This window comes from Macrobrachium rosenbergii, chromosome 37 (genome assembly GCF_040412425.1).
Source record: "Macrobrachium rosenbergii isolate ZJJX-2024 chromosome 37, ASM4041242v1, whole genome shotgun sequence".
Classification (NCBI taxonomy): Eukaryota; Metazoa; Arthropoda; class Malacostraca; order Decapoda; family Palaemonidae; genus Macrobrachium; species Macrobrachium rosenbergii.
The window spans coordinates 28,037,903-28,064,530 of record NC_089777.1 but is presented as its reverse complement, the minus strand read 5'-3'; the positions used below and the strand labels follow the sequence as shown (position 1 = coordinate 28,064,530).

The 26,628-nt window shown below is 36.8% G+C and overlaps 1 long non-coding RNA gene across 1 annotated transcript; it reads left to right on the top strand.

The window, feature by feature from the left end:
- Positions 1 to 4,667: 4,667 nt before the first annotated feature.
- Positions 4,668 to 22,916, top strand: LOC136825439 (uncharacterized). Its single transcript, XR_010849342.1, has 3 exons — positions 4,668 to 4,980; positions 5,093 to 5,270; positions 18,874 to 22,916. It is a non-coding gene; the product is annotated as an uncharacterized lncRNA (long non-coding RNA).
- Positions 22,917 to 26,628: the final 3,712 nt, after the last annotated feature.

Here is a 26,628-nt window from a genome sequence, read left to right as displayed (position 1 = left end):
GAGAGAGAGAGAGAGAGAGAGAGAGAGAGAGAGAGAGAGAGAGAGAGAGAGAGAGAGAAATTTGCTCCCAACAGCGAAATTAATTTTGTGTCTTTAGAGGAAAAGCTCACTTTGCGAAGAGTAATCGGATTTATTACACGCCACTCTGGAACTGTTGGCATTTAACCGTTCCCTAAAATAGCACACTAAGTGCCTCTTTTTTGGGGGGGGGCGCCAGAATTTTAATGCTGCGTTATGATAATTACGATCGGTAATGGGACTAATGATAGCAATATTGGAAATTAAAACAATTTTGTTTTCATTAAAGTGCAAGTGCGAATGATTCTTTTTGTTTCGTAATGAATTTAAATGTGACGTCATGTACTGATATTGCGAATTCTGCTATTTTCCATAAATATGCAATACATTATTCGTACTGCACTCCATCTGTATATACTGTGAAAACTTTCAACTTCTCTGGAGTTTTCGGATCATGGGCATTTCCGGATATATTGTTTACAGTATTAGGAATACTTTATAGATTCAAAAGGCATCAAAAATTAATAGATTAAAGTGTGTTTTTCTAACATCATTTAAGCCAGACCAACATCTTCCTTGTCAAACATGCAGAGGCAAAGTTTCGTCTTGGTAAAAAGTTCAATTTTATATCAAGATGTAAAGAGTAGGTTACCTTTAAATCTTACCAAGTATCTAACATATAACGAACTTTATCCCACAGGACGTGTTTAATCCCAACATGATAGAGCTAAGGAAACCTCACATTACGTAATAGTAACCCTCTGATCTGTGCATTTATCAATATTTCTTATGTTTTGCTTCTCTGTGCAGAGAACTTTCTTACTTATTTTTCAGTTACACTAGGATTTTTCAGTATTTTTTTTACTAAGGTTTTTTTACTAAGTGTAAATTGCTAGAAAAAATGTTTGTGAATAATATAATGATTTACTGTTACAAATTTGGCCGTAGCATAAATTTACGATATATTTTATGCCTTACAGATCTCAGACCTTAGATCTCAAATGTGTCAGAGAAGAAACCACGTCAAAATTTATGGGCGTGGTTTCTTCTCTAACACATTTGAGATCTAAGTTCTGAGATTTGTAAGGCATAAAATATATCGTAAATTTATGCTACTGCCAAATTTGTAACAGTAAATCATTATATTATTCACAACCATTTTTTCTAGCAATTGACACGTTTTTTAGGAATAACTAAAAGATCACGAGTAAGAAGGGTAACTATAAATATACACTAAGAAAAGAAACTATATTAAAATAATGAAATCTTCATAAAAAAACTTCTGGAATTTAAGAAAAACGATAAAAAATCATCCACTTTCTTGTTGTCTATTTCAAAATCAAAACAGACTTAAAACAAAGAATATTTTGAATCGATGAAAACGCAATCAAGGATCATTGGACTTGAACTAATAGAGGGAAATAGGTCCTCCACATTCTTCTCGTCTATTTTTTAATACATTCCCAACACGTGACATTTCCCATGGAGTGATCTAGTATACTATGAACCTTTCTGTCCTTGGCATGAATCATTTTTAACAACATCTTCAGTCACTGTACTTTCGTATTTCATCGTGATTTCTCTCTCTCTCTCTCTCTCTCTCTCTCTCTCTCTCTCTCTCTCTCTCTCTCTCTCTCTCTCTGTGCTTTGTTTGTATGTGTGTATATGCGTCATTGTTATCCCTGAATATAAAATAAAAGTTTAAATTTAGGGATAAAAAGTTGAGCTTAGTTTAATGTAAACTGCTTTGTTAATAAGCTTTACATAGTTATCCTGGTCAAAAAAGACATTAGAAAATAATGAAACGCAGAGGAAGGCAAAGGGTTACGTGTTCTGAAAAGGAATCACAGGAAGTTAAATCCACAGAATATTTTGTCGCAGCCGAAATCGAATATCTGCAAAGTGTCCTCTTCATTACTATTATTATTATTATTATTATTATTATTATTATTATTATTATTATTATTATTATTATTATTGTTATTATTATTATTATTGTTGTTGTTGTTGTTGTTGTATCTCCTTATGCCCTCGTATTTATTATTATTATTATTATTATTATTATTATTATTATTGTTATTGTTATTATTATTACAGTACCCTCACTGTCAAGAATGACGGTAGTATAAGAGGTGCCAAGACAGAAAGGCCAAAACCCACATCCCTGTCCCTCATAGACGGTAATGTCGTGTTACCAGTGAAACTTATCAAGCCACGATCCGAGTTCGAACTCGGAATCACCACAGTGAAGTCCAGGCAAAACCGCTCAGCCATCACAACGTGAATTTTTTATAATTATGTCCGATGGTGAGAGAGATGGACTTTCTGCTGGGTTATGGTTAGTCTAAACTGAAGATGGCGCCGTGTGGATGGTTATGATGTGTAATTGTCATAAGAGGAGTTTCAAAAGGTGGATGAGACCCCTTTCCTCCTTCCAGGAGATGGAGAAATAGAAAATCTGGGATGATCTCCAATGTATGATGCGTTCTCTTTTCACGTCAGGTTTTTGTATTGTTAATATGCTTTAAAACTATAAGGTTTAAAGGTAGTAGTTAAGTAAAAAAAATAGTTAGAAAATTATCATCTAGTGGTCGTACAAAAGTTACCTATGGTTGTGCACATAGGAAATAAAATCAGAGAATATTCTTCCACAAATTTTGACAGAAGGAACATATGACACACACACAACAAATAAAAGCAGCGTTTTCAATAATAAAAGCTCACCCACTACCTGGTTATGTCACGAGTTGCTCTATGTATTAAACTGTACTACGCCCAGAGCCTCCTGGTGTCTGTCTATAAAAGTAACATCCATCGCAGATCTCATCTCGGTCTCCATCTTTTTTTTTCACTGGGATATTAATCAAACTTCAGCAGAACAATGTGGATGATCAAGTCGGTGATGTAATCAAATCTGGTGTAGGATTGTCTTATGCAATCTGAAAGTTAATACAACAGGGAGACACGAATTAGTTTTTTTTTTTTTTTGTAGGCTTTCCTTTCGGTTACTTTGAAAAGATTTTAGCTTTGGCGAGAAACAAAGGTAAAATTGTAGCATTCGTTAACTGCCGTGAACCGTACATAAACATGATTTTCAAGGAAGTGCCGGTGATGATTTTCAAAAGTAATAAGAGAATATGTCGCAGTAAAATTTTAGCCATCTTAACATTGTAAAAGGAAACCGGGAACCTTCTCAGTTTTTGCAGTCATAGAAAATGTCACTCGGAAATCGAGTAGCCTTTGCCAGTTGTTCCTTTCGTTTGTTATGCTTAGATGTCGTCGTCTGCTCACCAAGGTAACTCATTATGTCAAAGTTTCACAATAATCAAAAAGGCGCCGCGAGTTTTATAAGGTTCTTATTGTAAGCGAAACTTGAAACGTTTTGAACATCCTCCTTCGTCTCTCTCTAATACCCTCATCCTCCTCTCTCTCTCTCTCTCTCTCTCTCTTGTAGTGTTTTGGTGTTTGTTATTGTAATAATATTAAGTTGCTCATTTGGTTGGCCTTCTTTGAAAAAACAAATGCGTTCAAGATTTTATCGGGGATGTTTCCCTAACTTGGCATTATTGATTAATGAAAGCTCCTTGCATTTAAGGTTTACAGAGCACTACTGCCTATAGAACTCGGTTGGATTACGTAGATCCTTACTGTTCTAGTTTTTATTCGGTTTTCAGTACCAAAGGAGACAGCTTACTGGCCGCCTTGAGAATAGTGTATTTGGAAACCCATTTCGGGCCAGCCCTAGGAGAGCTGTTAATCAGCTCAGTGGTCTGGTAAAACTAAGGTATACTTAACTTTTTTCACTCCCATATGTCACTGTTTCCCATTCAACGGAGGAATGCGAGAGTTAAGTTGTAGTTTCTCAATCTCTAGAGATCTGAGCACGGTGTCAAATTAATCTTCAGGCTTAGTTTTAGCAAGAGGCCCCCTTGTGACAAAATGGGATTACTAAGTTAAGATTGGATGAGACTGAATAATCAGTTGTCTAGATGAGTGAAAGAGAACCTTACACCAGTCTGGACAGAGATGGAGAAGAAAACAAAGTACTGGAAACAACGTTATGTGAGATCCTCTTAATTTTTTCTGGGTTCTTAAAACCTTTGTTCCTTGCACTCAAAGAACTGTGTGTGTGTTTGTGTATGTGTGTGTGTGTGTGTGTGTACCAGAGGGCAATAAACACCACAATTAGAGAGGGATGCTAAGGAAGAAAATTCTTTGTAAAATTTATTGGAGAAAAAAAAGACTACATGACTCATTTAGTGGGTGTAGGTGAAAGATATGACAATTCTTTCGATAGTTTATAAGTTATCTTCAGTATACATTCATACTTAATATCATGTTTTCGTAGCATGTTGTAGACCTAATTTTTGAAGGCTCATTGTTATCAACGTAGTAGGCATTTGAGATTACTTTATTGTATATGATTTTCTGGATTAACCGTTATGTGGCCCTCGTCGTTGTTAGCTGAAGTCATAATTGAAACACTAAAAAAATCATAACTTATTTTCTCTTGAGTTATTATAATTCACAATATGCGTAAAGTAGTTATATGCTTATGGAATAGACTCTGCCTGCCTTTAGTATCATTTGATGGTTAACTGAATTGTTCGTAAAGCTCTCCATATCAACATTGCTAATTTTGGAGCTCCGTCTGTCGGACGTCATTCGACCCACATACTTTGAATGCATTGCCCAACTTGTCATTTTTTTCGAAAAGCAGCAAGTGTTTGTAAAAATGTGATGAGAAGAGATAATGTATTTAAATTTCCTGTATATAATGATTGGTGATAACCTTTCTTAATAAAAGTAAAAGAAACGAAGACTGAACATACCACAGACCAGCTTCATACAACCAGGGCCCAAAGAAAGCCCTTTTCTTTGGATCTTGCATACATGACATAACATTCACATGGCGTTGATTCATCTGTCACTTGTCAAACGTAACTGAAGCCCGCAAAACGTGTAAGCATTTTTTGTGACGTAGTATGTAGAATAGCCAATTTTTTATGTTTGAAGGACATATATGACATACCTTTGGTAATGTAGCCAAAAATAAATACTGACGAATTTTCAGTACGCCGATCCTTTATATGTTGAAAAGAACGCGCCGGACAAATTCCAGTCTTGTTACAACTAAGTGGAATGTTATGTGACGTTCAGTTGCTCTTGGTGCTACGCGGATTTTGGTTATCACAGGAAACTTCTATCAACTCATAATAGCAGCCTATCCCAGTCATGATTTATACAATGAGGTAAGAAATGATTCATGTCAAATACTGTATTTTGGAAAGTTATCAGTAGCCTAGACCAGCCTCTTGTGAAATGTAGGGTTCTTGCCGTTCTTAGGAGCAGTGCATTGTTTTTGTGCTTGGCCAAGTAGCCTACAGTACAACGTTTAAGATGAGTATCCTTGGAATTAGTTATTCCAAGGACAAGTTTAACAAGGGTTTTGGCAAGGCATCGGCCTAGCCTGTTATGCTAATCGAAGATTATAGGTTCTGTCTGGTTATCCTAGATTGATAATTATTTCATGAGAAATTTTTAACATTTTTCATTTTCCCAACTGTTTCTGTTATCCAGCCAAACACTGGGATTGTTTTGACTTCAGTAATGGTGACAAAGGCATAATTTGGTGTCTTTTTTTTTTATATTGCCTTATTAGGTATTGTGGTTGGGTCAGAAATATTCTCCTAGGTTTTCCTTCCATACTTTTGTATATTTTTCATTTTAACAAAAAAGTGTAAGCAACAAAGATATATGTACATAGGTCAACGACCCACTGTACGTGCATAAGCCAAACTGGAGCATTCAGTGTTAAAAAGGATCTTGTTAACTGAAAAAAAACTACAAAACATAAAAACAGTGACTGAGACATTTTATATGTTAAACCCTATTTCATTGACCGATAATACTTGCCAGATTGTGTGTACCAGAATATAATCCAGGGTTAGGCTAGTCAACTAGAGATAAATTCAATATTAGCTACTTTTAAGTGTGTGAATTCGGGTGGGGCAACTGTCTAAGCCAGCTGTCCGCGGTGAGCTAGACTATGGCAGTTGACGTTTTCCTATGTTATTTTACTTCCTTTACAAGAATTTAAAGTAATATTTTGTCGGCCGGCTGTAACTAAACTGTAATTGACCTTTGAAGACTACAGTGCCGACAGGGTAGATCTAAGCCGGCATTCTGCGGCGAGCCCCCACCCCCCTCCATAGCTAATATGTTAAAATCGTAACCAGTAAACACCCCTAAAAATACCAACCTAACGTACCGCAGGGGCGTTTACTAGTTACAATTTTGCCATATTAGCTATGGAGGGGGGTGGGCCGCTTGCCGTGGAATTGCGGCTTAGACCTACCCCGCGTTAGGTAATTCAAGTCGTGTAGTCTTCAAAGGTCAATTACATTTTAGTTACAGCCAGCTGACAAAATATTACTTGAAATTCTTGTAAAGCAAGTAAAATAACATAGGAAAACGTCAACTGCCATAGTTTTGCTCACCACGGACAGCCGGCCTAGAATTACCATAGTTACTGTAATTACCCACAGATTAATCCAAAATATCAGTAAAAAAAATTTTTCTTTTAAACTTAGTTTTAAGGACCATCATACAAACAAGAGCCTCAAAATTCATAGTGATTAAAATAAAATTTTTTGCAATAGAATTTTTGTAGTGCACAGTATTATAACATTGGTGAAAGAAGCCAGGTTAGTTTAGTTTAGAAGTTTTTATGGGCACCAGTCATCCTCTTTCCAGATAAATCTTCCACAACCAATTTGTTTGTGCAGGAATATTAACAGCTGATTTTATGTAAGGTTTTCCCTGAGGGTGAGCTAGAATTGCTTGATGAAAACTTGGTAACAAGTTAGTTAACTGGTGGTTATAGGGGTTGAGCCTGGGAGCACTGTTTAAAATTGATGCAATAATGAGAGATCTCAAAAAATGGATGTCGGCAAAGAAATTGAAACTTAATGTAGACAAAAGTGATGTATGCTATTTGGATCTGAAAAAATATGAAAACTTCAAATATGAAAACTTCAAAAGAATAACAATTGGTTCATCAACAATAAATATTGTAGCAACAGTGAGGAACTTAGGAATATTTATTGATAATAAATTGTCGATGAAGAACCATACATTGCATATTACAAAAACCTGTAACTAAATGAAGATACTCTGAAAACAGCAATTTGCAACCAAACACTTTCGAGGCTTGACTACTGCAACGTTATACACGATGATCTCCCTAACTACAAGCTAAGAAAATTGCAAGGAGTACAAAATAGACCCACCAGGTTAATAAAAGGACTACGTTCCCATGATAGAATAACCCCAGCACTAATTGAGCTACATTGGCTCCCAGTAAAAGCTAGAATAGAATAGAAAATACTGCTTACAATCTTTAAAGCACTAAAATATGATGAACCAACATATCTGAGAAACTGCTTAAGCTTCTTTATACCCGAAATGAATATTGTAATCAGACATGCAAGTGAAGCATATAGGCTGTTTGAACCTAGAACAAATTGTAAGTCAGGCGAGAGAGCATTTGTACACAGCGCATCAAGATTCTACAACAAAATACTGCCTGAAGTGAAGAGCATACAAGAAGAATGCACATTTAAAAAGAAACTAAAGACTCTTCTATTCTGCAGGAGCTACGGTACTGATGAGAAAACACTGAAAAACAACTCTAAAATATAAGAAACACCTTATTTTGAAAATGGACATGGGCCCGTCAGAGAGGGAATTATCCCTGTGGAGGGCTGTACATAAAACTAAACAAAGTGAAGTATATAGTCTCCAGACTGTACATATACAACAGAGGGTTATGATAAGCCTCTTCTTATGGTACTTATGGGTTCCAGAATACTGCTTCTATGCAATTGTGTCAAACCCCAGTCTATTGGCGATTCATTAACCCCAGAGTTGCTTTCACATGATAGTGCCATACATAGGGAACTCCACTGGATGGATGACCAGATTGAAAGTGTTCCATCACAGGTTATTTATTATTTGCTACACTCAACCAGAACCAGTAGTACTGATCATGATGGAGTGTACATACTTGGCCTAAGCTTCCCTTGAAGTTCCAAGAGTTAAGGAACTGCTCCCCATGCATGAGGTGTGTGCATGGTGCTGAACTGCACTGCAATCCTTTGTTGCTTGGAACCTACGAGAGGTGTTCTGGTTCATTCAGACCTTGGTGTACTTATGTGTTAGTGCCTGCAAATGTTTCCAAACTGTGTTGAGGTTGAACCAATAATACAGAAGTCTGTGAAATGTTAATCATGATTTTGAGAGGCTACTAGTTAACCTAAAATAGTTTTAGCATGTAAGTATACTATAACTATAGTACCGTAAAAAAGTTTTAGCATGTAAGTATACCATAACTTGTTAACAAGTTTCAGTGACTGATTCCAGCTCACATTGAAGGATATTCATACATAAAAGACTCAAGTTTATATACGTAGGAAAAACACATTATTTTTAAAAAGTTTTTATGTTCCATTGTTGTTCAGTAGTTCCAATTGCCTTGCCCAGTAGTTCCAATTGCCTTGCCCAGTAGTCTATACAGTTACAAACTATCTGCAAGCCTTTCTTTACAAACTATCTGCAAGCCTTTCCTTACTTGATTGAGGCTTTAGACACTGTCACTCAGGGTCAGGGTCCCACTGCTTGGGCATCCCTAGCCAAACTGAGTAAGAGATAACATGAGTCATTGCTCACGTAGCTTGCTCATGTGACCAGGGTCTTGACATTTCTTGTTTGCAGCTTCAGTCAGTTGACAGAGATAGTCTCCCACCTAAGAAGTGAGTCTCCTAGACGAAAGGCAATGATTTGTATTCCCAAAGGAATAGATTACAAATTTTTTAAGTAATTTGTATTTTCCCAGGGTACAAACAAAGAGTTTCTTTTTTCTAGGTTTACAAACCAGAGCTTTTGATACCAACCACAGCTGCCTATTTTTTCCCTGAGGCCAAAGGAAAAGTGTTTGGTGAGATCAGGGTTGAGTTAGGTGGTAGTCCCAACTCAGCCCCTTAACCACCAGCTGCTTGCATTGTTACTAAGTTCAAAGACAATTCCAGCTTGTGCTGAGGAGTACTCCTGTTGAAAAGGCTCTGATTTTTATAAGTGCTGTACTAAGAAAAATGCTAATTACTTCTAAAAATTTGCTGTTTTTAATTGAACTACATGAAGTATACTTCTAGAGTATTATCATTACAAGGTCTATTAGGTTAAATTGGGAATAGCTTCATTGTGGGACAGTTTCAAAATAGGTGCACGTATAAGGGGTAAAGTTGTAAAATATCAGTGCGTGTTTGCATCTCTTCATAAGATTTTCTTTGTGATTTTCCGCAATTTCTGTTCATCCCCGGCATTAGATCTTGTGCTTCTTTTAGAGGTCAACCATATTTGAAACCAAGGAGGAATTTGGTGGATGTAACTTCAGATTTTGTTTTAAAACTTGTCTAAGATTGTTATATTGTGAACTGTCGAGGATTATAGAGCTGTTGTGCAGAAATACCTTCGATTCATTCCTTTTAGCCTACTTGCCCCAACGTCATTTGTTTACTGAAGAGTGTAAACCAAATGGAAACCAGTATTGACATTGCTTCAGTTTTTTCACTAAAATTTTTACCAGTCACCTATCTTTATTTGTATTCATTTGTGTCAGTTTTTAAAGAAAAATGTTACCTAAAAAATCAGCATGATAAATTAGTTCATGTGCAGATAAAATTAGAAAGTTACTTAATAAAGAACCTTTATAACTGCGAATAAAAACAAGATTTTACAGTAACAAAAGCCAAGATTTGTATTTTTATTAAAATTGAACTTGGCACCATTGACACAGAATGGCACCATTGACCCAATTCTGTGTGACCTGAATCTCAAACGTCAGATGTCAAAATCAAAGAAGCATCAGTCCAAACAGGGTATAATCTCTGGATGATCATCAAAGGTAAAAGCAGTATTGACAACTTACTATTTGTTATCAGAGGATTAATTCAGGTGGTACAGCAGGTCATGGTATCTCACTAATTACGCATTGATAAACGTTAATGCAAAATAACAGGTAATGTTGTTAGTGATGATAAATTATGATGTTGAAGTGCAAACCAAGTATTGGTTTATTTTATCTGATTCCATTACTAACATGATTCTCTCTCTCTCTCTCTCTCTCTCTCTCTCTCACACACACACACAGTATGTGATACCTATAAATTGTTATTATCAAAGTTAAATTGCTGATATTTTATAGGAGCAAAATAAGACCATTGTAATTGTTACGTAAAGTAACACTTTAATCCAGAGTTCTAAAAACGATCAAAAAACAACAAGACGCCCAAGAATCAAAGCTATTAGCACCTTGAAACTCAAGAAACAAAAATTGGTAATATGTTTTATTGACAAGAAACTGTGGAAAGTTGTGAAACAGATTGTAATTACAATTACATATTTGGCAGAAGTTGACAAAAATTTCTTTGAAGAAATCTGTAAAGTCTGTATGAAGAAGATAGTACAAAGGTACCAGAGCATTGATTTTAATTAAAAGAAATTAAAAAAACCTACAGACAACACTTCACCATGGATTCCCAATAAGTAGGTTGAGGGTCATAGCATTTATGAAACCAACCAAGGAACACAGTAATAAAAGAGAGGTATAAGAAGCCAACGAGTATTTCAAACCAAGGATATCAAAGAAGCAAGCAAGTATTTTGAACCAAGCTTATCTATTAATATGTCAAATAATAGAAAGTAGATAAACAATTAAATTTATAAATAGCCAGCTTATTGCATCCATGTTTTAGGGGAGGCTTAAGTGCATAAATGATATTTTGCCATGAATCCTCTCCGAGATTGTATTTTTGTTTTCTTTCCTTGGCTGGCCTAGGATGTGCAGTCTGTTCTATTTCAGTGTACTATATTTAGACCTGCAATGTACTCCAAATTTGCATTAAAAAAAAATACAAAGACAATGAGTTTTTAGAAATCTCATATTTTCAAGAGATATATTACAGCCAGATCCCAAACCTGTTAGCATAATGAATTAACATTGCTGTCACTACTACTTCAAGTGCCACTTAAACTTAATAGCAGCAACTGGCGAACCACATTTATAAATCACTTAAAATTTCTTATTGAAATGTGTTACAGACACCACTGACTTACTGGTTTTAGGAAAAATCTGCCCTCATCTTTGTAAAGATCCAAAGACGTTTCATGCCCAAACTTTAATTGGGACAAAAAAACCTGTGAAATTCATTGCTTATTGACATGCCTCCCTACCCTAAGCTCATTGATTTGAAGATTACATTTTCTGACCTGTCTAAATCGAAAGAAATAAAAATTCTAGCAAATTAGAGACTTCAAGTTTTATGGGTAGTGTAATTTCAACTCTTGCTTGCTGCTTGCCACAGTACCTTTGGTTTTGTGAAATCATGCCCCTTTACCAGTTTATGATGCTAATTAGCTTGAGGACTAACCCAGAATACCTTAATTGAATTCAGTGAATGGATCATGTAAATCAGTCCTGTAGTCTAGTGAATGTATTTAGATGTAGGAGCTCAGGGCATTGACAGTTTTCAGTGTTTCCTGCATTCTTTCAGGATAATTAACCTTAACTCTTACCCAAACTTCTGATAATGGTTTTAATCCTCGTGTTTTTATGTATTTGCTAGCAAACAAGAATAACAGCAAACATTGCTTCCACCCTTTTAAGTAGATTCTTGATTCTGTTTGTATTGTCAGTAGAATGGGTGACTTGAATCTTGCTCTGAACATTTTTGGTACAGTGTATGTTCGCATGGTATAATAATCTGACATTGGATCATATTTGGTTTTTAGGGAATACAAACAACTGCTTTTATGTAAAAGTTTTTGTTAGCACTGAGCTAGAATTGTCTTTGAAACTTGGTAAAGAGTGGTTAACTGATGGCAGGTGTGGGAGTAGGGGGAAACCGCCAATCACCCTCAGTCGTCAAGTGTTTTTTTTGTATTTTTTTTAGCAGCCATCCTATACGGATGCCTAATTGTGTTCTCCATGACTGCATGTTGAAGCTGTCTTTTTCTCATTCTGTGTTTGTGTCCTTTAAGGGAAGCAAAGAGAAGTGATCAAAGAAAATGTGAAGGACAGGGGTGAGTGTATTTTTCCCTCATGTCTTCTGTGTCTGTGGATCCCCACCAATTTTGTGCATTCTCTATGGTTAAGACCTACAACCTTGACCTTTCTTGTGAAAAGTGTTGGGGTTTTCTGTTCACATCGAGAAAGGTTTGGGAAGAAGAGGAAGAAGACTTACAGGCTTTTTCCAATGTTGTCCTGCTTCTGTCTTGGCACTCCCTAATACATCAGTCTTCATCATGGCTTTTCTTCACACAGCAGCTTGAAAATGGGCTGGTCCCCGAAATGTTGCATTAATAAGGCTATGTTGATATGAAACGGACGTCTGCATTTAACCTTTTCTACCAACTATATATATATATATATATATATATATATATATATATATATATATATATATATATATATATATATATATATATATATATATATATATATATATATATATATATATATACATACACATTACACACACACATACACATATATATATATATATATATATATATATATATATATATATATATATATATATATATATATATATATATATATAGATACAAGAAATCCAGGTTCTGAGAAAGTTCATCAGACATGGAGGAGGAGAATAGGAGGAGGAGGAGGAGGAGGAGGAGGAGGAGGAGTAGGAGACTTATTCAACTTTCCATCAGATAAGGGGTTGAAATTGAAGTTCATCAGACAGGTATAGGATGAGAGTGGCCTATAATGGAAGATGGAGGAGGATAATTGATTTGAGACGATAACCATACGACAAAGGAAGGAAGAATGCAGTAAGGAAAGAATTAATGATAAGGTGGCATCTATGAATTGCAGACTCCAGGAAACTGAGTCATATAATTGATTTATATATATATATATATATATATATATATATATAGAATATATATATATATATAATATATATATATATATATATATATATATATATATATATATAGGAATACTATATATATATATATATATATATATATATATATATATTTCAACCCTGGTATTTGTGGGATGCCTACCACTACCCCTCGTGAATAGTTCAGATCCTATTTTGATAGTTCAAAACACCAAAAAAAAAAAACTCTCTAAAAATGCTTATACCTGAATATTTTAATAGTTTTACCACATAAAGTGCATTGAGTTACGAAAATTATATAAAAATACAGTACATTGTGAATATTTCTCTATGAAAAATACTGCAAATAGGCAAATTTTCCACAAATGATGTGTACATGTGCTCCTCAGAGAAATCCATGAATATGTGAAGCCGCGAATCCGGAACCACAAATAGGCAGGGTCCACTGTGCATATATATATATATATATATATATATATATATATATATATATATATATATATATATATATATATATATATACTGTACTGTATATATATTTTTCCATTGAAGTTTAGCAGGGAAAGGAGGAAAGTGGTTTTTATACCCTGGGCATCTCATGGATGCATAGTGATTAAGTTGGTGAATCTTATAACAAATAGCCTGATTTGAAATCAAAGGTGTGGTGTAGAAGAAAAAGCTAGATTGGTATCAATAATATAGATTTTCCAATTTATATTTAATATATATAGTATCTCCCAAACATATTTTTATAATTAAATTTCTCACCTAGCATAAAACCATTCGTGAGTACCATAATCTTTAATTTTTACATCATTTTAACGAGCCTTGAAATTAACCTTTTATAATTTAAAATTGCCCTTGTAAATATAGTGTATTTAGATAGCATAAAACAGGAAAATATACCCATTATTATTATCAGTAAAATTTTGTCATTTTATATTTTTTGTGAAATTTGTACAGCACTTTTATTTAAAACAATAAAGAATAGTTACTGGAAGTATGATTGTTTTAAAGAATAGTTACTGGAAGTATGAATTGGCTTCTCTCATATTGCTTCCAAGCATTGAATCATCTTTCTCATTAAATAAATGTTAGCTCTCAGGGTAACTAACAACAACAAAAGCTCCATCACCACCATCAGTAATAATGTTCATCATCAAAGCAACTTCTCAAATTTCTCCATAGGTCAGTAAGGCAATCTACTAAAAACTAATTGTATATAAAGCAAGTGTTTTCAAATATATTTGGTTTTGTTTATACAGTAAAAGGAAAAGATTATTATAAGATTGAGTAATGCATATGAGTTAGAAGTCATTTAAATACTGCAGTTTAGTTTCAATGCAGTTCTCAGAAAAGCTGTATAACAAACAAAATGTAGAAACTTTTTACTGTTATTGTATTTTTATACAGTGAATTTTAGAAAAAAAATATGCCTGCATTGATCATTAGCTCCACAGTAATAACCTGCCATTAATCGATATGTACCTTGGTAATCCATTAAGAGAGAGAAGACAAGGCATATAGGCATATGAGAGCGTTAATTTTGTAACCATTGGCATCTCTATCATTGAAATATTTTCCCCTTGGCATCTGTGACGTAGGGGATAATGAAGTAAACCTAATTATCTTCTCATTCGCCAAATTTGACCAACATAATTAACATCGGGTTAGTTTAATTTACTGCGGTGCGGACGGGCCTTGTGTGAGCTGATAATGAAAGTAATCTATCGCTTAGTTGTGACTGGAATATAAAGTCGACCTATACGATATGAAGTCTCTCTCTCTCTCTCTCTCTCTCTCTCTCTCTCTCTCTCTCTCTCTCTCTCTCTCTCTCTCTCTCTCTCTCTCTCTCTCTCTCTCTCTCTCTCTCCATATTGAGTGATATGTCCTTTCATATCTTTTTCCTGTTGTTTTGTGGTGAGTTGAAAAATTTGTTTTCCATTATAAATTATATAGAAAAACAAATGAACTTTACGCTCACAGGGAAATTCATTCACATATGTATATATATGTATTTGCATGTATTTCTGGATGCTGTCCCCAATGTAAAAAGAATTCTTTATACAAGGAAAGCACCAGCTCTCTTATGTCTGAGTCTTTTGAGATGCAAATTATTTCCAAGACTCGGGCTGGATAAACAAGTTTTAAGTTGAAAAGAGAATGTTCATTGCTCTTGTTAACTGCAGAGGAGAAAAGAATTGCAAATTCCTGCTTCTTCCTGTCCTCATCACTTTCCTAGGAATTATAATTAAAAAAATAATCACATGTATTCTGAGTCTTCCTTGCATGATTTCATCTGGATCAAAATTCATGCAGTGCACTGTAGGCATGACTTATGATTCTCTGCAGATTCCCTTCAGCCCCTAGCTGCAACCCCTTTCCTTTTTTTTTTTACTATACCTCCGTTCTTAATCTCTTTCTTGCATCTTACTCTCCACCTTCTGCTAACCACTCTTTCAACATCATTGTCAGCACTGAATACCCTCATAGGTCCCAGTACTTGGCCCTCTGCTTGGATTTTATATTCCAATTCCTAATACCATAATTTTCTTCTTTCAAGTTTGTTCTCCAGTTTTAACAGAGCTTTGTTTTTCCTTTGTGCTACCTTAGTTCCTGCCACGAATCTTTACTACCTTCTCACCCCTTTCTTGAAGTTCTCTTAATCTGAGACTTCATTAGGGAGCTCCCTGTAGAGGGGTAGTGCCGTCAGTGCACCTCACTCGGTTCACTGTAGGCATTACTTAAGGTTCTCTGCAGTCTCTCTTTGGCCCCTAGCTGCAACCCCTTTCATTCCTTTTACTGTACCTCCATTCATATTCCCTTTCTTCCATCTTGCTATCCACTGTCTCCTAACATTTGTTTCATAGTGCAAATGCGAGGTTTTCCTCCTGTTAGACCTTTCAAACCTTTCTACTCTCAATTTCCCTTTCAGCACTGAATTACCTCATAGGTCCCAGTGCTAGACCTTGAGCCTAAATCCTATATTCCATTCCATTCATGTAGTAAGAACCATTTTGTATGTCTCCATTCCACTGAATGATATACTGTAATGAGGGAAGGAGACTTTCAGATTTCTGTTATTTATGTGCTTGAATAAATAATTCAGTATAATGATTATAGTATTTTTGATTTTTGGAGGTGTTGAATATTACAAAATTTTTTCTCTTTTACTTTTAAGTTAAGTATACCTAAGTTTAACCAGACCGCTGAGCTGATTAACAGCTCTCCTAGGGCTGGCCCAAAGGATAAGATTTATTTTACATGGCTAAGAACCAATTGGTTACCTAGCAACGGGACCTACAGCTTATTGTGGAATCCAAACCACATTATAACAAGAAATGAATTTCTATCACCAGAAGTAAATTTCTTTAATTCTTCATTGGCCAGTCAGAGAATCGAATGCGGGTCCAGCAGAGTGCTAGCCGAGAACAGTACCAACCTGTCCAATGAGGAACTTCTTTTACTTTTAACTTAGCCTCTTTCCAGCTCTATTTCATCTATAAAACAACAGCTTTGGTACTGAGAATCTCAAACTTGCTGGCAATTAGCTTTACTCCTTTTTGTGAAAAAACTTATTCAGTAGGTAATGTAAGTGAGGTAATGTAAGTGAAGTAAAAACCTTGATAATTATGGCATATGTCCTCCTCCTCTGTTGAAACTTCTGTCCTTGCCACCTATTGTTTGACTGGTTGTTCTTCAGCCAACTACAAGAGAGATTGGATACATTAATCTAGGTTCTCCTTTTGGTATTATGCTGATATTAAATTTTCTTGTAATTGCTGGACAATGTTTCTTTGCTACAAAAGAAAGTTTTCCCATGCCACGAGAAAATTTCCTAATTTCACTGATGATAAAAAATGTGATTCTTTAGCAAAAAAATTACCAAAAGGTTTCATTTTTGATACATAATGTTAATGAGCCTGTAAGGAAAACACAACACAGAAGTCCCTTCTACCTATTACAAGCTGTTGACATTCATCCAAGGGGGTTTTTCCTGTTTGAACTACCCACTCCTCAGGAACGGGCAAAACCATGAAAAATCACACTTGTAAGGAGTACTGAAAGTGCAGAGATAAAAAATTATGAGCTGAAGGAGTTTTGACTTTCAATAGAGTTTTCAAACATGTCAGTGTAATATTTCACTTATAGGTTGATTGGCTTTATGAAACAAGGCTTCATTCTCAGAGGTCTTAGATGGAGTATTTGAAATTTCCAGTGATGAGACCTTCCATGCCTTTGGAGGAGGCTTCAGTGGCTGAGTCATAATCAGACATGGAAGTAACTCTTCTTTGTGGAACTTTGATTTGCTTGGGGCTGTCCATCTCCATCATTGTAAAGGACATCAAAATTTGTATGGAAGGGGGCAGTATGATTGGAGGTTACAGATGCCTTATAGGGATCCCCTAACTTATATTCATTGCCTGACTGGTGCCTGCAGAGATTCTAGTCTCAACTGATTTTTGCAGGTATGTTGTTGTCACCTTCACTAAAATTTATGCTAAGGATGCCCCTGCATCTGTTACTACCAGACCAGTTACTGTCATACAAGCTGTGATCAATCTGAATGAGAGATTTTGTAGGGAAATCATTGATAATGGGATTTGGGTGTTGTTATCTCTTCTATTGGATAGAGTTTGGTGCGCCTTGTGTAAGCTATGTATGGCACTGAAGCAGGACGCAATCTATCACATCAAGTGTGTCGGCATGTCTTGTTAATACAGTACTAAAAAATACAAGACAGTGTTCAGAAACACCTTTCTTTATGGCTTTGTGATGTATCAAAAGAGCCAGTGATGTTTCTGACTAGTAATAATTTTTACAGATCATGCAAAAATTTACAAAGTCAGGAGCATGAAACTGTTCCTGGCATTTAGGAGTTAACTTTTCATAAACACAGACAGGTGTCTGAAGCATCAGACTTCCTATACCTTGTCCTATCTTAGGGACTTTACCCACAGGTTCCAAGACACCTTTCTTCTGTGACCTGTGGTGGCTGTTCCTTTTCAAACAGAAAAGCATCTTTCCTTGGGTCAAATGGTAAGAGTGACTGGTTTCTCTCCATTCTAAATTCTTTTCTTTACTCAAGCGAGACTCTATAATCTTGCTGAGACCTGAGACCCCACCAATCTGGTATAGTTATGGTAGATCAAAAAGGAGATTGCTGGAGTAGTTGGTAATTCTTTGTGGGTGTATAACTTCCAGTCAGTTGGCAGAGATGACCTCCCACCCAGTGAGTGTCTCTTATGTAAAAAGCAATAGTTTGTTTTCCTGTAGGAGTAAATAACAAATTTTTAAAGTGATTAGCAGTTTCCCCTAGGCTTACAAACCAGAACTTTTGATCATAGCTCCCACCTCAACCACCCTCCTGTATTCCTGATGCCGAAGAAAAAAGTGCTTAGTGACAGCAGGTGAGCAAGGTGTTGTCCCCCATTCTCCCTCCTTAACGACCAGTTAATTCACCTTGTCACCAAGTTCAACAACCATTTCCAGCTCACGCTGAAGGATACCCCTACCCCTACCCCTACTTAAGAGATACTGGCTTGTATACATATGAAAAATACGAGTTACGTACTTTAAACATTTTCTCATACTGAATTTTGTAATGATACAACTCTAATGGGAATTTGTCTTTATTGTATTATTAAAAACTAGTAGTGAAGAACTTATTTTTACAGATTGTTTTACCCTTACATGAGTTGTATTGCATAGTATAGTATTAATATTAAATGGAGTATATTAATTGTTTCATTGTAAAGGTTAAAATCTGTTTGTCATCCTTTGTTTTTACATTTTATGTTCATATACATCCTTGAGTTTTTAGATGTTTCCAGTCTTAATCTAGATTTATTATATTTTCCAGGTAATTATGCAGTAATGATGTCATGTTCAGGGGTCAGAATAGTCATTCTCTCAAGACTGGACCCAGCACTAGGAGCAGAGTTGACATGTCTTAACTTCGCTCAACCATATCATATATTTAAATTTTGTAGGTGAGGACGCCTGCCATCAAACTTCACCCTCTTTGTTTTGAATGAATTCAACTACATGGCTGAGGCCATGCTGAGTTCACAACAAAATGGTCAGTCATGACCATTTTGTAATGATACAACAAGCAGTTGCTCATACGAGAATGCAAACCTTCATCTTTGATATGGATACCCTTAGTGATAGCTGGTAAGGTTGTTAAAGCTTGGTAACACAGTAGTTAACTAGGGGAAGATGAGTGAGGGAGTAAGGAATGCATCCACTCACTTGGTATGCAGTGCCATTTTTTCTTTGGCCAGCTTGCTGTGCTGATACACTGGAGTATCTCTTACATCATGGCTGTTGGTGTAGCTTTTTAAGCAAGTTTTCTTTCTTTGATTAGTTGGCTTGGCTGTGAATTGTGGTTTCTTTGAATTGTTGGCTTGTGCTTATTGTGATTGTGATTACAGTGATGGTGCTTGATAATTCTTCCTCTAGAAAGAATAGCCAGTGAAGATGCATGACACAAACATGTGTTAGATATGTCACGTATGGTGATCAGCCATTATTCTTTATGTATAGATTGCAGAAGTTAAGAGTGTATGCTGTTATTCAACTGCATTGAGTGTGTCTCTTTGGGAATCATATTGTAGGTGTAACCCCTTCCTGTTCTGTGCCTCCCTTGATCCCAGTTTCTTATTCTGGGATTGTCTTCCCATTCTGCCTTTGCATGGTTGAAGAAAGGTATGTTCAGGCCAGATGAAGATCATCTGGCTCTGTTTGTGCAAGTTGCCATTGCTGGTACCGTGCCGGTTCCTGCTACTTCTACTTAGTCACAGTGTCATGCAATGAAGAAGCTGCTGAAGGCATTATGGCCTACACTCAGCATACCAGGAGATTCTTCTTTCTATGCATTCCTGAAACAGCAAGCTACAGCCAAAGGTTCCCTTGCTGGCATTGGTCTCGGTGAGTTGCTTTGCTTTAGGCCAGGCTTTCCCCCCCTCAGAGCCTGAGTGTGCTTTGGTTTTAGACATTCCTGCTGTAGTTGATATGACAGCTCATGCTCCTGTCCCTTCTGGGATGTCTACCTTGACCTTGTTCTCTGTAGACATGGGAGAGGACAGAAAGACTTGTGGTCAAGAGAATGTAAAGAAGGGCCACTGTAATAAGTCTAACTCCCTTCTATTATCTTCATCTTCATCTTCAGATTGGCACAGAATGGCAAAAGTATGGGAAGAAGGCCTGGTAGGCTGCCTTATATAATATGCCTACAAAGTGTTCTTGAGCTGTTGTTATACTGTTGGGAGTGGCAGCTACCCTAGCACCCTTTCTTGGGGCAGGAGACAGTGGGCAGTACAGGTGGATCAATGCACGAGTTCACTCATTAATGTCCGTTGCATGAGTAGACATGATTGGTCCCTAGAGGGTAGCTCATTGTTCCTGGTCACTTGCATGTCCTTTTCAAGAAATGATTGACTGACTCTTCTTATGTTTGTGCTTTTTCAAAAGAATATACAATAGGAAGAGTCCACACTTCTCTGTTGTAGTTCTCCAGAACTATCTCAGTACATTAGTATGTGCTCATACTCCTATGCATGGCACTAGCCTGGGCTGTTGCCAACTAGGGTTGATAAATCCTTCTTGTGCACTGCCTGGTGCCACTCTGCTCAGGATGGGCAGTATACACACCCACTTGCCTCAATTGGGTATTAGGCAAGCAAGGCTGGTCAGTACTGTTGTTTCAGTTAATCCAGTTCCTGCTTGCATGAGATGCTCTGGAGAAGGTAGTCTGTGATTTCCAAATAGAATTCTCTATCTAGTCACTCTGCTAGGCTTCTCCTTCCAGCTCTGACACAAAAGTGAAAGTATTGCATGCTGGAGGATGTCAAGACCTCTTACTCTTCCAAAGAGGCTTCAGCCTAGAAGTAAGTCAAATTATTGTTTTTAAACAGTAGTTTATATTATAGTATTTATATATTTTTAATATCAATTCCATTATTCATATTGATACTGAATAATCTAATGGTCCCCAGTGGCAGATCATCAGACCAAACATTCATAAATCGGTCAATCAGTTGGCCTAGAAGGGAGGCAAAGGAGGAGAACACTGCTGTTTCAGATGGAAGATGCTTGTCCTGAACATTTGAAAATGTTGCAATGACAGTGAGTAGGCCCTTGTGTAGCCTGTGTTCTTCAGGACAGTTACAGACTTCCCATCAAGGACCTAAGCTCTCCCAGATCTCAAGCTCAGACAGCAGAGGTGTTGACATTGCTGGAGGACGTGCTGAAAAATGTTGAGACAGCTGCTCTTCAGGCTTGTATATAAATTAGTGATGAGAAGGTGAAGGAAGGATGGAGATCACTCAATGATCTGACTCTAAACAAGCTTGTTTGTCAAACTCCATTCATAATTGGAACCCAACTTCCCATGTTGACATTAATCAGAGAGGACAGTTTCATTTTTTCAAGGACCATCTATCGGTTCAAAGTCCTCTGCTTTTTTCAGACTGTTGGCTGCTCCACAGGTGTTCACACAAGTGTTCACACATGTCAGTTTAGGCTCATTCACCTTGGATCCATCTGTTATGGTATCTCAATGATTGTTTGATCCTGTAGTCCATCAAGATGCAGTTGCTTCAGGATTTCAATCAACCTCTCTCCTTTTGTCACAATCCGGGGATTGTGATAAACTAGGAGAAATCCGATCTCTAACCCAAACAGCACATAAAGTACCTGGGCATGTTGATCAGCATGGTAGTGGTGGGTCATCGTGATCGCCACCATATATCAGCAAGCTATGTGATACAGTGTCTCTCCCCCCTCTGCAAGTTGTTGAGTAAGGCACATAAGTGGGTAGTTCGCCATACCATCAGGCTGTCAGTCAGATACATCCTAACCTGTTGGAAAGTGGTGGCCAATCAGCTTAGTTGCTAGGGTAGGTGGTGATAAGGACAGAGGGGTCCTTGCAACTGCACATAGCAGAGAAACTATTTGAGTTTGGAACCCTGGTGATAACTTGTTCATCATAAGGCTAAACAGGAAGTTCCTGCTGCTCTGCTCATCAGTGTTGAACCTCTGAGCTGCTGGAAGGACAACCTTGATGTGTGCACTTCTCCCTGATCCAGTGCTGTTCATTCCCAGTCAGAATGGCCTTGGTGGTTCCTTTCTGGTCACAAGCCGAGGGATATTCTCATCTGCTGTTTCTTCATGTTGGGGTGCCATGGCCCACACTTGCTTCAGTAGCCACACCTGCTGGAGGTACCACCTCCTTATGCTTCATGGATGGAGACTATCCAGTATCTCCTGTGAGGTAATTGGTACCATCAAATCTACTGCAGGTTTTTACTTGGCAAAGGTGGCCATCTTCTGTGGTTGGTGTCATCAGAGGGGCATCTCTCTGGTCGGAACCACTATTCAGGAGGTAGCAGTTTCTAGTGTACCTCTGTCAAGGCAAGCTCCTCACTGTTTATACAGTTCAGGGGTACTACTCAGCACTTTCTCAGGTGCTCACATGGAGATTTTTATGTTCTTGAAGAGATTTGAAGTCTAGACTACCCCATGAAATCAGGCCTCATCAGTGGCATGTGACTCACCATCCTTGGTCTCATGCCGGCTCAGTACAAGCCCCTAAGGGAGCCTATAGACACAGAAGTAATGCTCAAGACTCTCTTTCCTATAGTCGGTTTTATTTCATCTGTCCACCCACAGGTGAAGATGTTGCACATGTGCATGGGTAGCACGAGATTGGCTGACAATCAATGTTTGTAATAAATATAAAAAATTTCTTCAATAACATATTTGAATGTTTATACTTATAGGCACAGAACCTCTCCCCTTCTGATATAAATCATAAACCCATTGATTTGTATTCATAATATACTAACAAAAGCACAGTAAAGACAAGATTGTATCAAACAATCTACTCACATCAAACATAAACGAACGGTGAGCTTTCAGTAATTATGATTCATTTTATTAGTAGTATAATGCAGACTACACATAGACTGATGCTCAAAAGCTGCTCAAATCACAAGATTTTCTTATTCAAACTTTATTCTAGTATGTACAGTTATAGTGATAGTGCATGTATATAAAAACTCTTAATATACCAAAGTAACATCTACATCTGTAAACTGAAAAATATTTATATCATTTACTGCTAAAACTTGATACTGATTCACCAGATATTTTATTTTACTGGCCTTCTTTTAGAAACACATTCATTCCATTTCAGTCAAAATTATTTTTTTTATTGTGCAGTAAACCCCCCATATTCGCATTCTCATGATTCGCAGACTCACGTATTCACGGATTTCTCCTTGGAACGTATCTACCCACTATTTGCGAAAAATTCGCCCATTCGCGGTATTTTTCACTAAGAAATATTCACTGAGTAAGAAATATTCACTGAGTACTGTATTTTCATCTCATTTTCATGACTAAATGCACGTTTTGTGATAAAACTATTAAAATACTCAGGTAATGCTCGAGTTACAATAATTCACCTTACGATACAGTGAACCCCCCGTATTCGCAGGGGATGCGTCCCACACACCCCCGCGAATAGATCAAATCCGCGAATGCTTAAAACCCCTCTAAAAACACTTAGAACTGCCAATTTTGATAGTTTAAACACAAGAAAAACCCTGTAAAAATGCTTATACCTGAGTATTTTAATAGTTTTATCACAAAAAGTGCAGTTATTCATGAAAATTATATGAAAATACAGTAATTAGTGAATATTTCTCAGTGAAAAATACAGCGAATGGCCGAATTTTCCGCGAATGATGGCTAGATATGTTCCACAGAGAAACCCCCGAATGCATGAGAACGCGAATACAGGTGGTTTACTGTAATTCGATTTTGCAATGGAGTTAGCAATTAGTACAGATACGACAATATTATTTATAAAATATTTTTAAATTCACGTGGGCGCAGGCAGCAGCGTAATCAGGCAGTGAGAGAGACTAAATTACAATAGACAGCTTTTTCTCCATCTCTTTATCCCATCTTCTAGTTAAAAAGTAAAAAGAATGATAAAAGTATTGTTAGTAACGTTATACTCTTGTGTAAATGCATACAGCCATAAACAACTGACCAAGGAACTGTTGTTTTGCTTACAACCAAATCGGATAACAACAGCTGTTTACCTGTATTTCAACCATTGTACAGTAATAAACAATTACCGTAGGTTATGGCACAAAGGACATTAAGTAGAATAGGACTGATATATTTTTACATTATACCCTTAATCAAAACTATTGGGCATGAAAGAATACATTACTGTTATTTTTACGCCGATAAACGATAAATACGTAAAGCTTGTATTATAATGCAATTAAGTGAAAATAGCGAACGGAATCTTGAATTTTTTTAACACAAAACAAATGCCCCCAAACGGCCATCATCAATCGTCATCTATTAATGAAAATAATAGATAAATTAATTTCACAACGAAACGTATTTTAGTTATATTTCAACTTAAAAACACTTTGTATAATGAAAAATAACCTTGCCCCTTATAAATAAAGTATCTAGACTAGAGATTCATTTACGCTAACTAGAAGCAAGAAAAGCGCTCTGAACTGAGTTAAATGCGGCGAAATAAACGCTGCATAAACATTTCCATAACATTGCCTTTTGTGTGCTTGTACTGTATTGTTATATTCATAAATCACCATGTTTATGATCCAAATTAGGTGTGAGGGTTGTTTGTATATATAAGCATTCAGATGTATTCCTGAAGAAACATTTTGCATCTTTATCACAGTAAGCCTACAGTATGAGAAACATTGATTTCAGCCAATTGAGAACTAGCTATGCATATAGCCTCAGCTACCTAATAGGTGTTGGTGAGTGGACAGACGAAACGAAACCAACTACAGTGAAGAGAGTCAGCAAATTGCATGGTCTTGCCCACGTAATGTGGCACGCAGAGGGATGGGAAATCTCTCTCATTTCAATCTTGAGCTTGCCGCAGAAACTTACAATCCATCAGTTCGTGATGAGAGAGGTCTTTCTCAATCCCATCCCTTTGAATATTTGTAGATGATCAGAAGCAGTACTGTCATGTCCATTGTGAGTTTTACAGTAATACCAGTTATAAACTCAACATCTTAGGCCTAAGTGGTAACATCTGTTCATTAATACAGGCAGGCACAAGAAAGGAGCATTCAAGAAAACTCTGTCCTTAGCATTCAGCTGGAACACTCATTGTCACAGGTACTGAGAGCAAGTGTTTGGTGTCGCCAAACCACCTTCACCTCTTTCTACCCGAGGGAAGTCACCCATGTCCTTGAATACTTCCTTTACAGGATGTGTGGTGGTTGCTCAGTGAGTAACTGCCTTAGCACTACTAGGACAGAGCAGTCTATCTCCTAAGGTTTAAGGTGGTGAAAAGTTGGATGATAGAAGGGTGACCAATGATTTCCCTCTATTTTCCTCCCAGCAGCCAATGATTGTATCCTCGTTGATAGGTCCAGATACAGGTTAATTACATAACAGAGCCACTAATATCTGATTCTTTAGTTGGTATATGTAACTTCCTCCATCCATCTTTTAGCAAGTGCAGCCCAGGTGGGAAAGCATACTTAACTGGGTTTCTGCAATATTACCCCACCTTATCTTCTTGTCTTATGTGGGACGACTTAAAGTTTCACCTAGTTTGCTGGTTGGTTTACAGATAAGTCAAATTCTGGCACAGGACCCTGTCATCCTCATCACATATGCCAGGATGTACAGGTGATTACAGGAATCATCCTTTCCCTGCTCACATACATGACCAGGAAGCTGACATAACTATGTCAGCTTCCAGTCATGATCTCTGGATAGTATATCCCATCAGCTTCCAGTCATGATCTCTGGATAGTATATCCCACCTAAGACATGAGTTTCTAAATAAAATACAAAGTTATGCATTCTCACAGGAAAAAAACTCAAAATTGTTAGGGTTATTTACATTTTTCATGCAAATACAGACCTGAAGTCTGCTATTTCATCCTCCCCCCCCTCACCTCTAACCAAACCCAATTTGTCCCTGCTGCCAAAAAAAAAAAAAAATTTAAGTGCAGTTGCATCCCCACCCTCACTCCTCTGCTACTAGTTTACCCTTTTACCAACCATCAGAACTGTACCAGCTTTTGTCAAAGGTATCCATATAAAAAAAGTCAGGTTTGTATGTCTAGGAAATGTGCAATTTAAGAGTATCTGGAAAAAACTTTAAGAAAATCTTCTGAATATGCTTTGGAGCATATTTATAAGAGGAATTAAACACTATGATAGTCCTGTATAGCTTGCCTCTGTCATCCAGCTTCCCAAGACATTTGTGTTTTAATTTTCAGCTCTCATTTAAGAGTGCAAACCTAGAAAATTAGTCCTTTGAAACAATAAGTAGTTTTTAACCAGGCATGAGTCCTATCTCAAGTTCTGTGGTGCCTATGATGTAGAGTGAGTGGGCTAAATGTATCTGCTCATGGAATGACTGGACAAGAAGGCACGTTCTCAATGTGACCTGGTCATTGACCCTGTGGAATAATGAAAAATGTAACTTATCAAGATCAAGCAATCCCACCAGGGTTTTACTTCTACAGGAATGCTACGATTAGACTTTAGATGCTATGATTAGCCTTTAGATAATCATTTGAATGTGTTG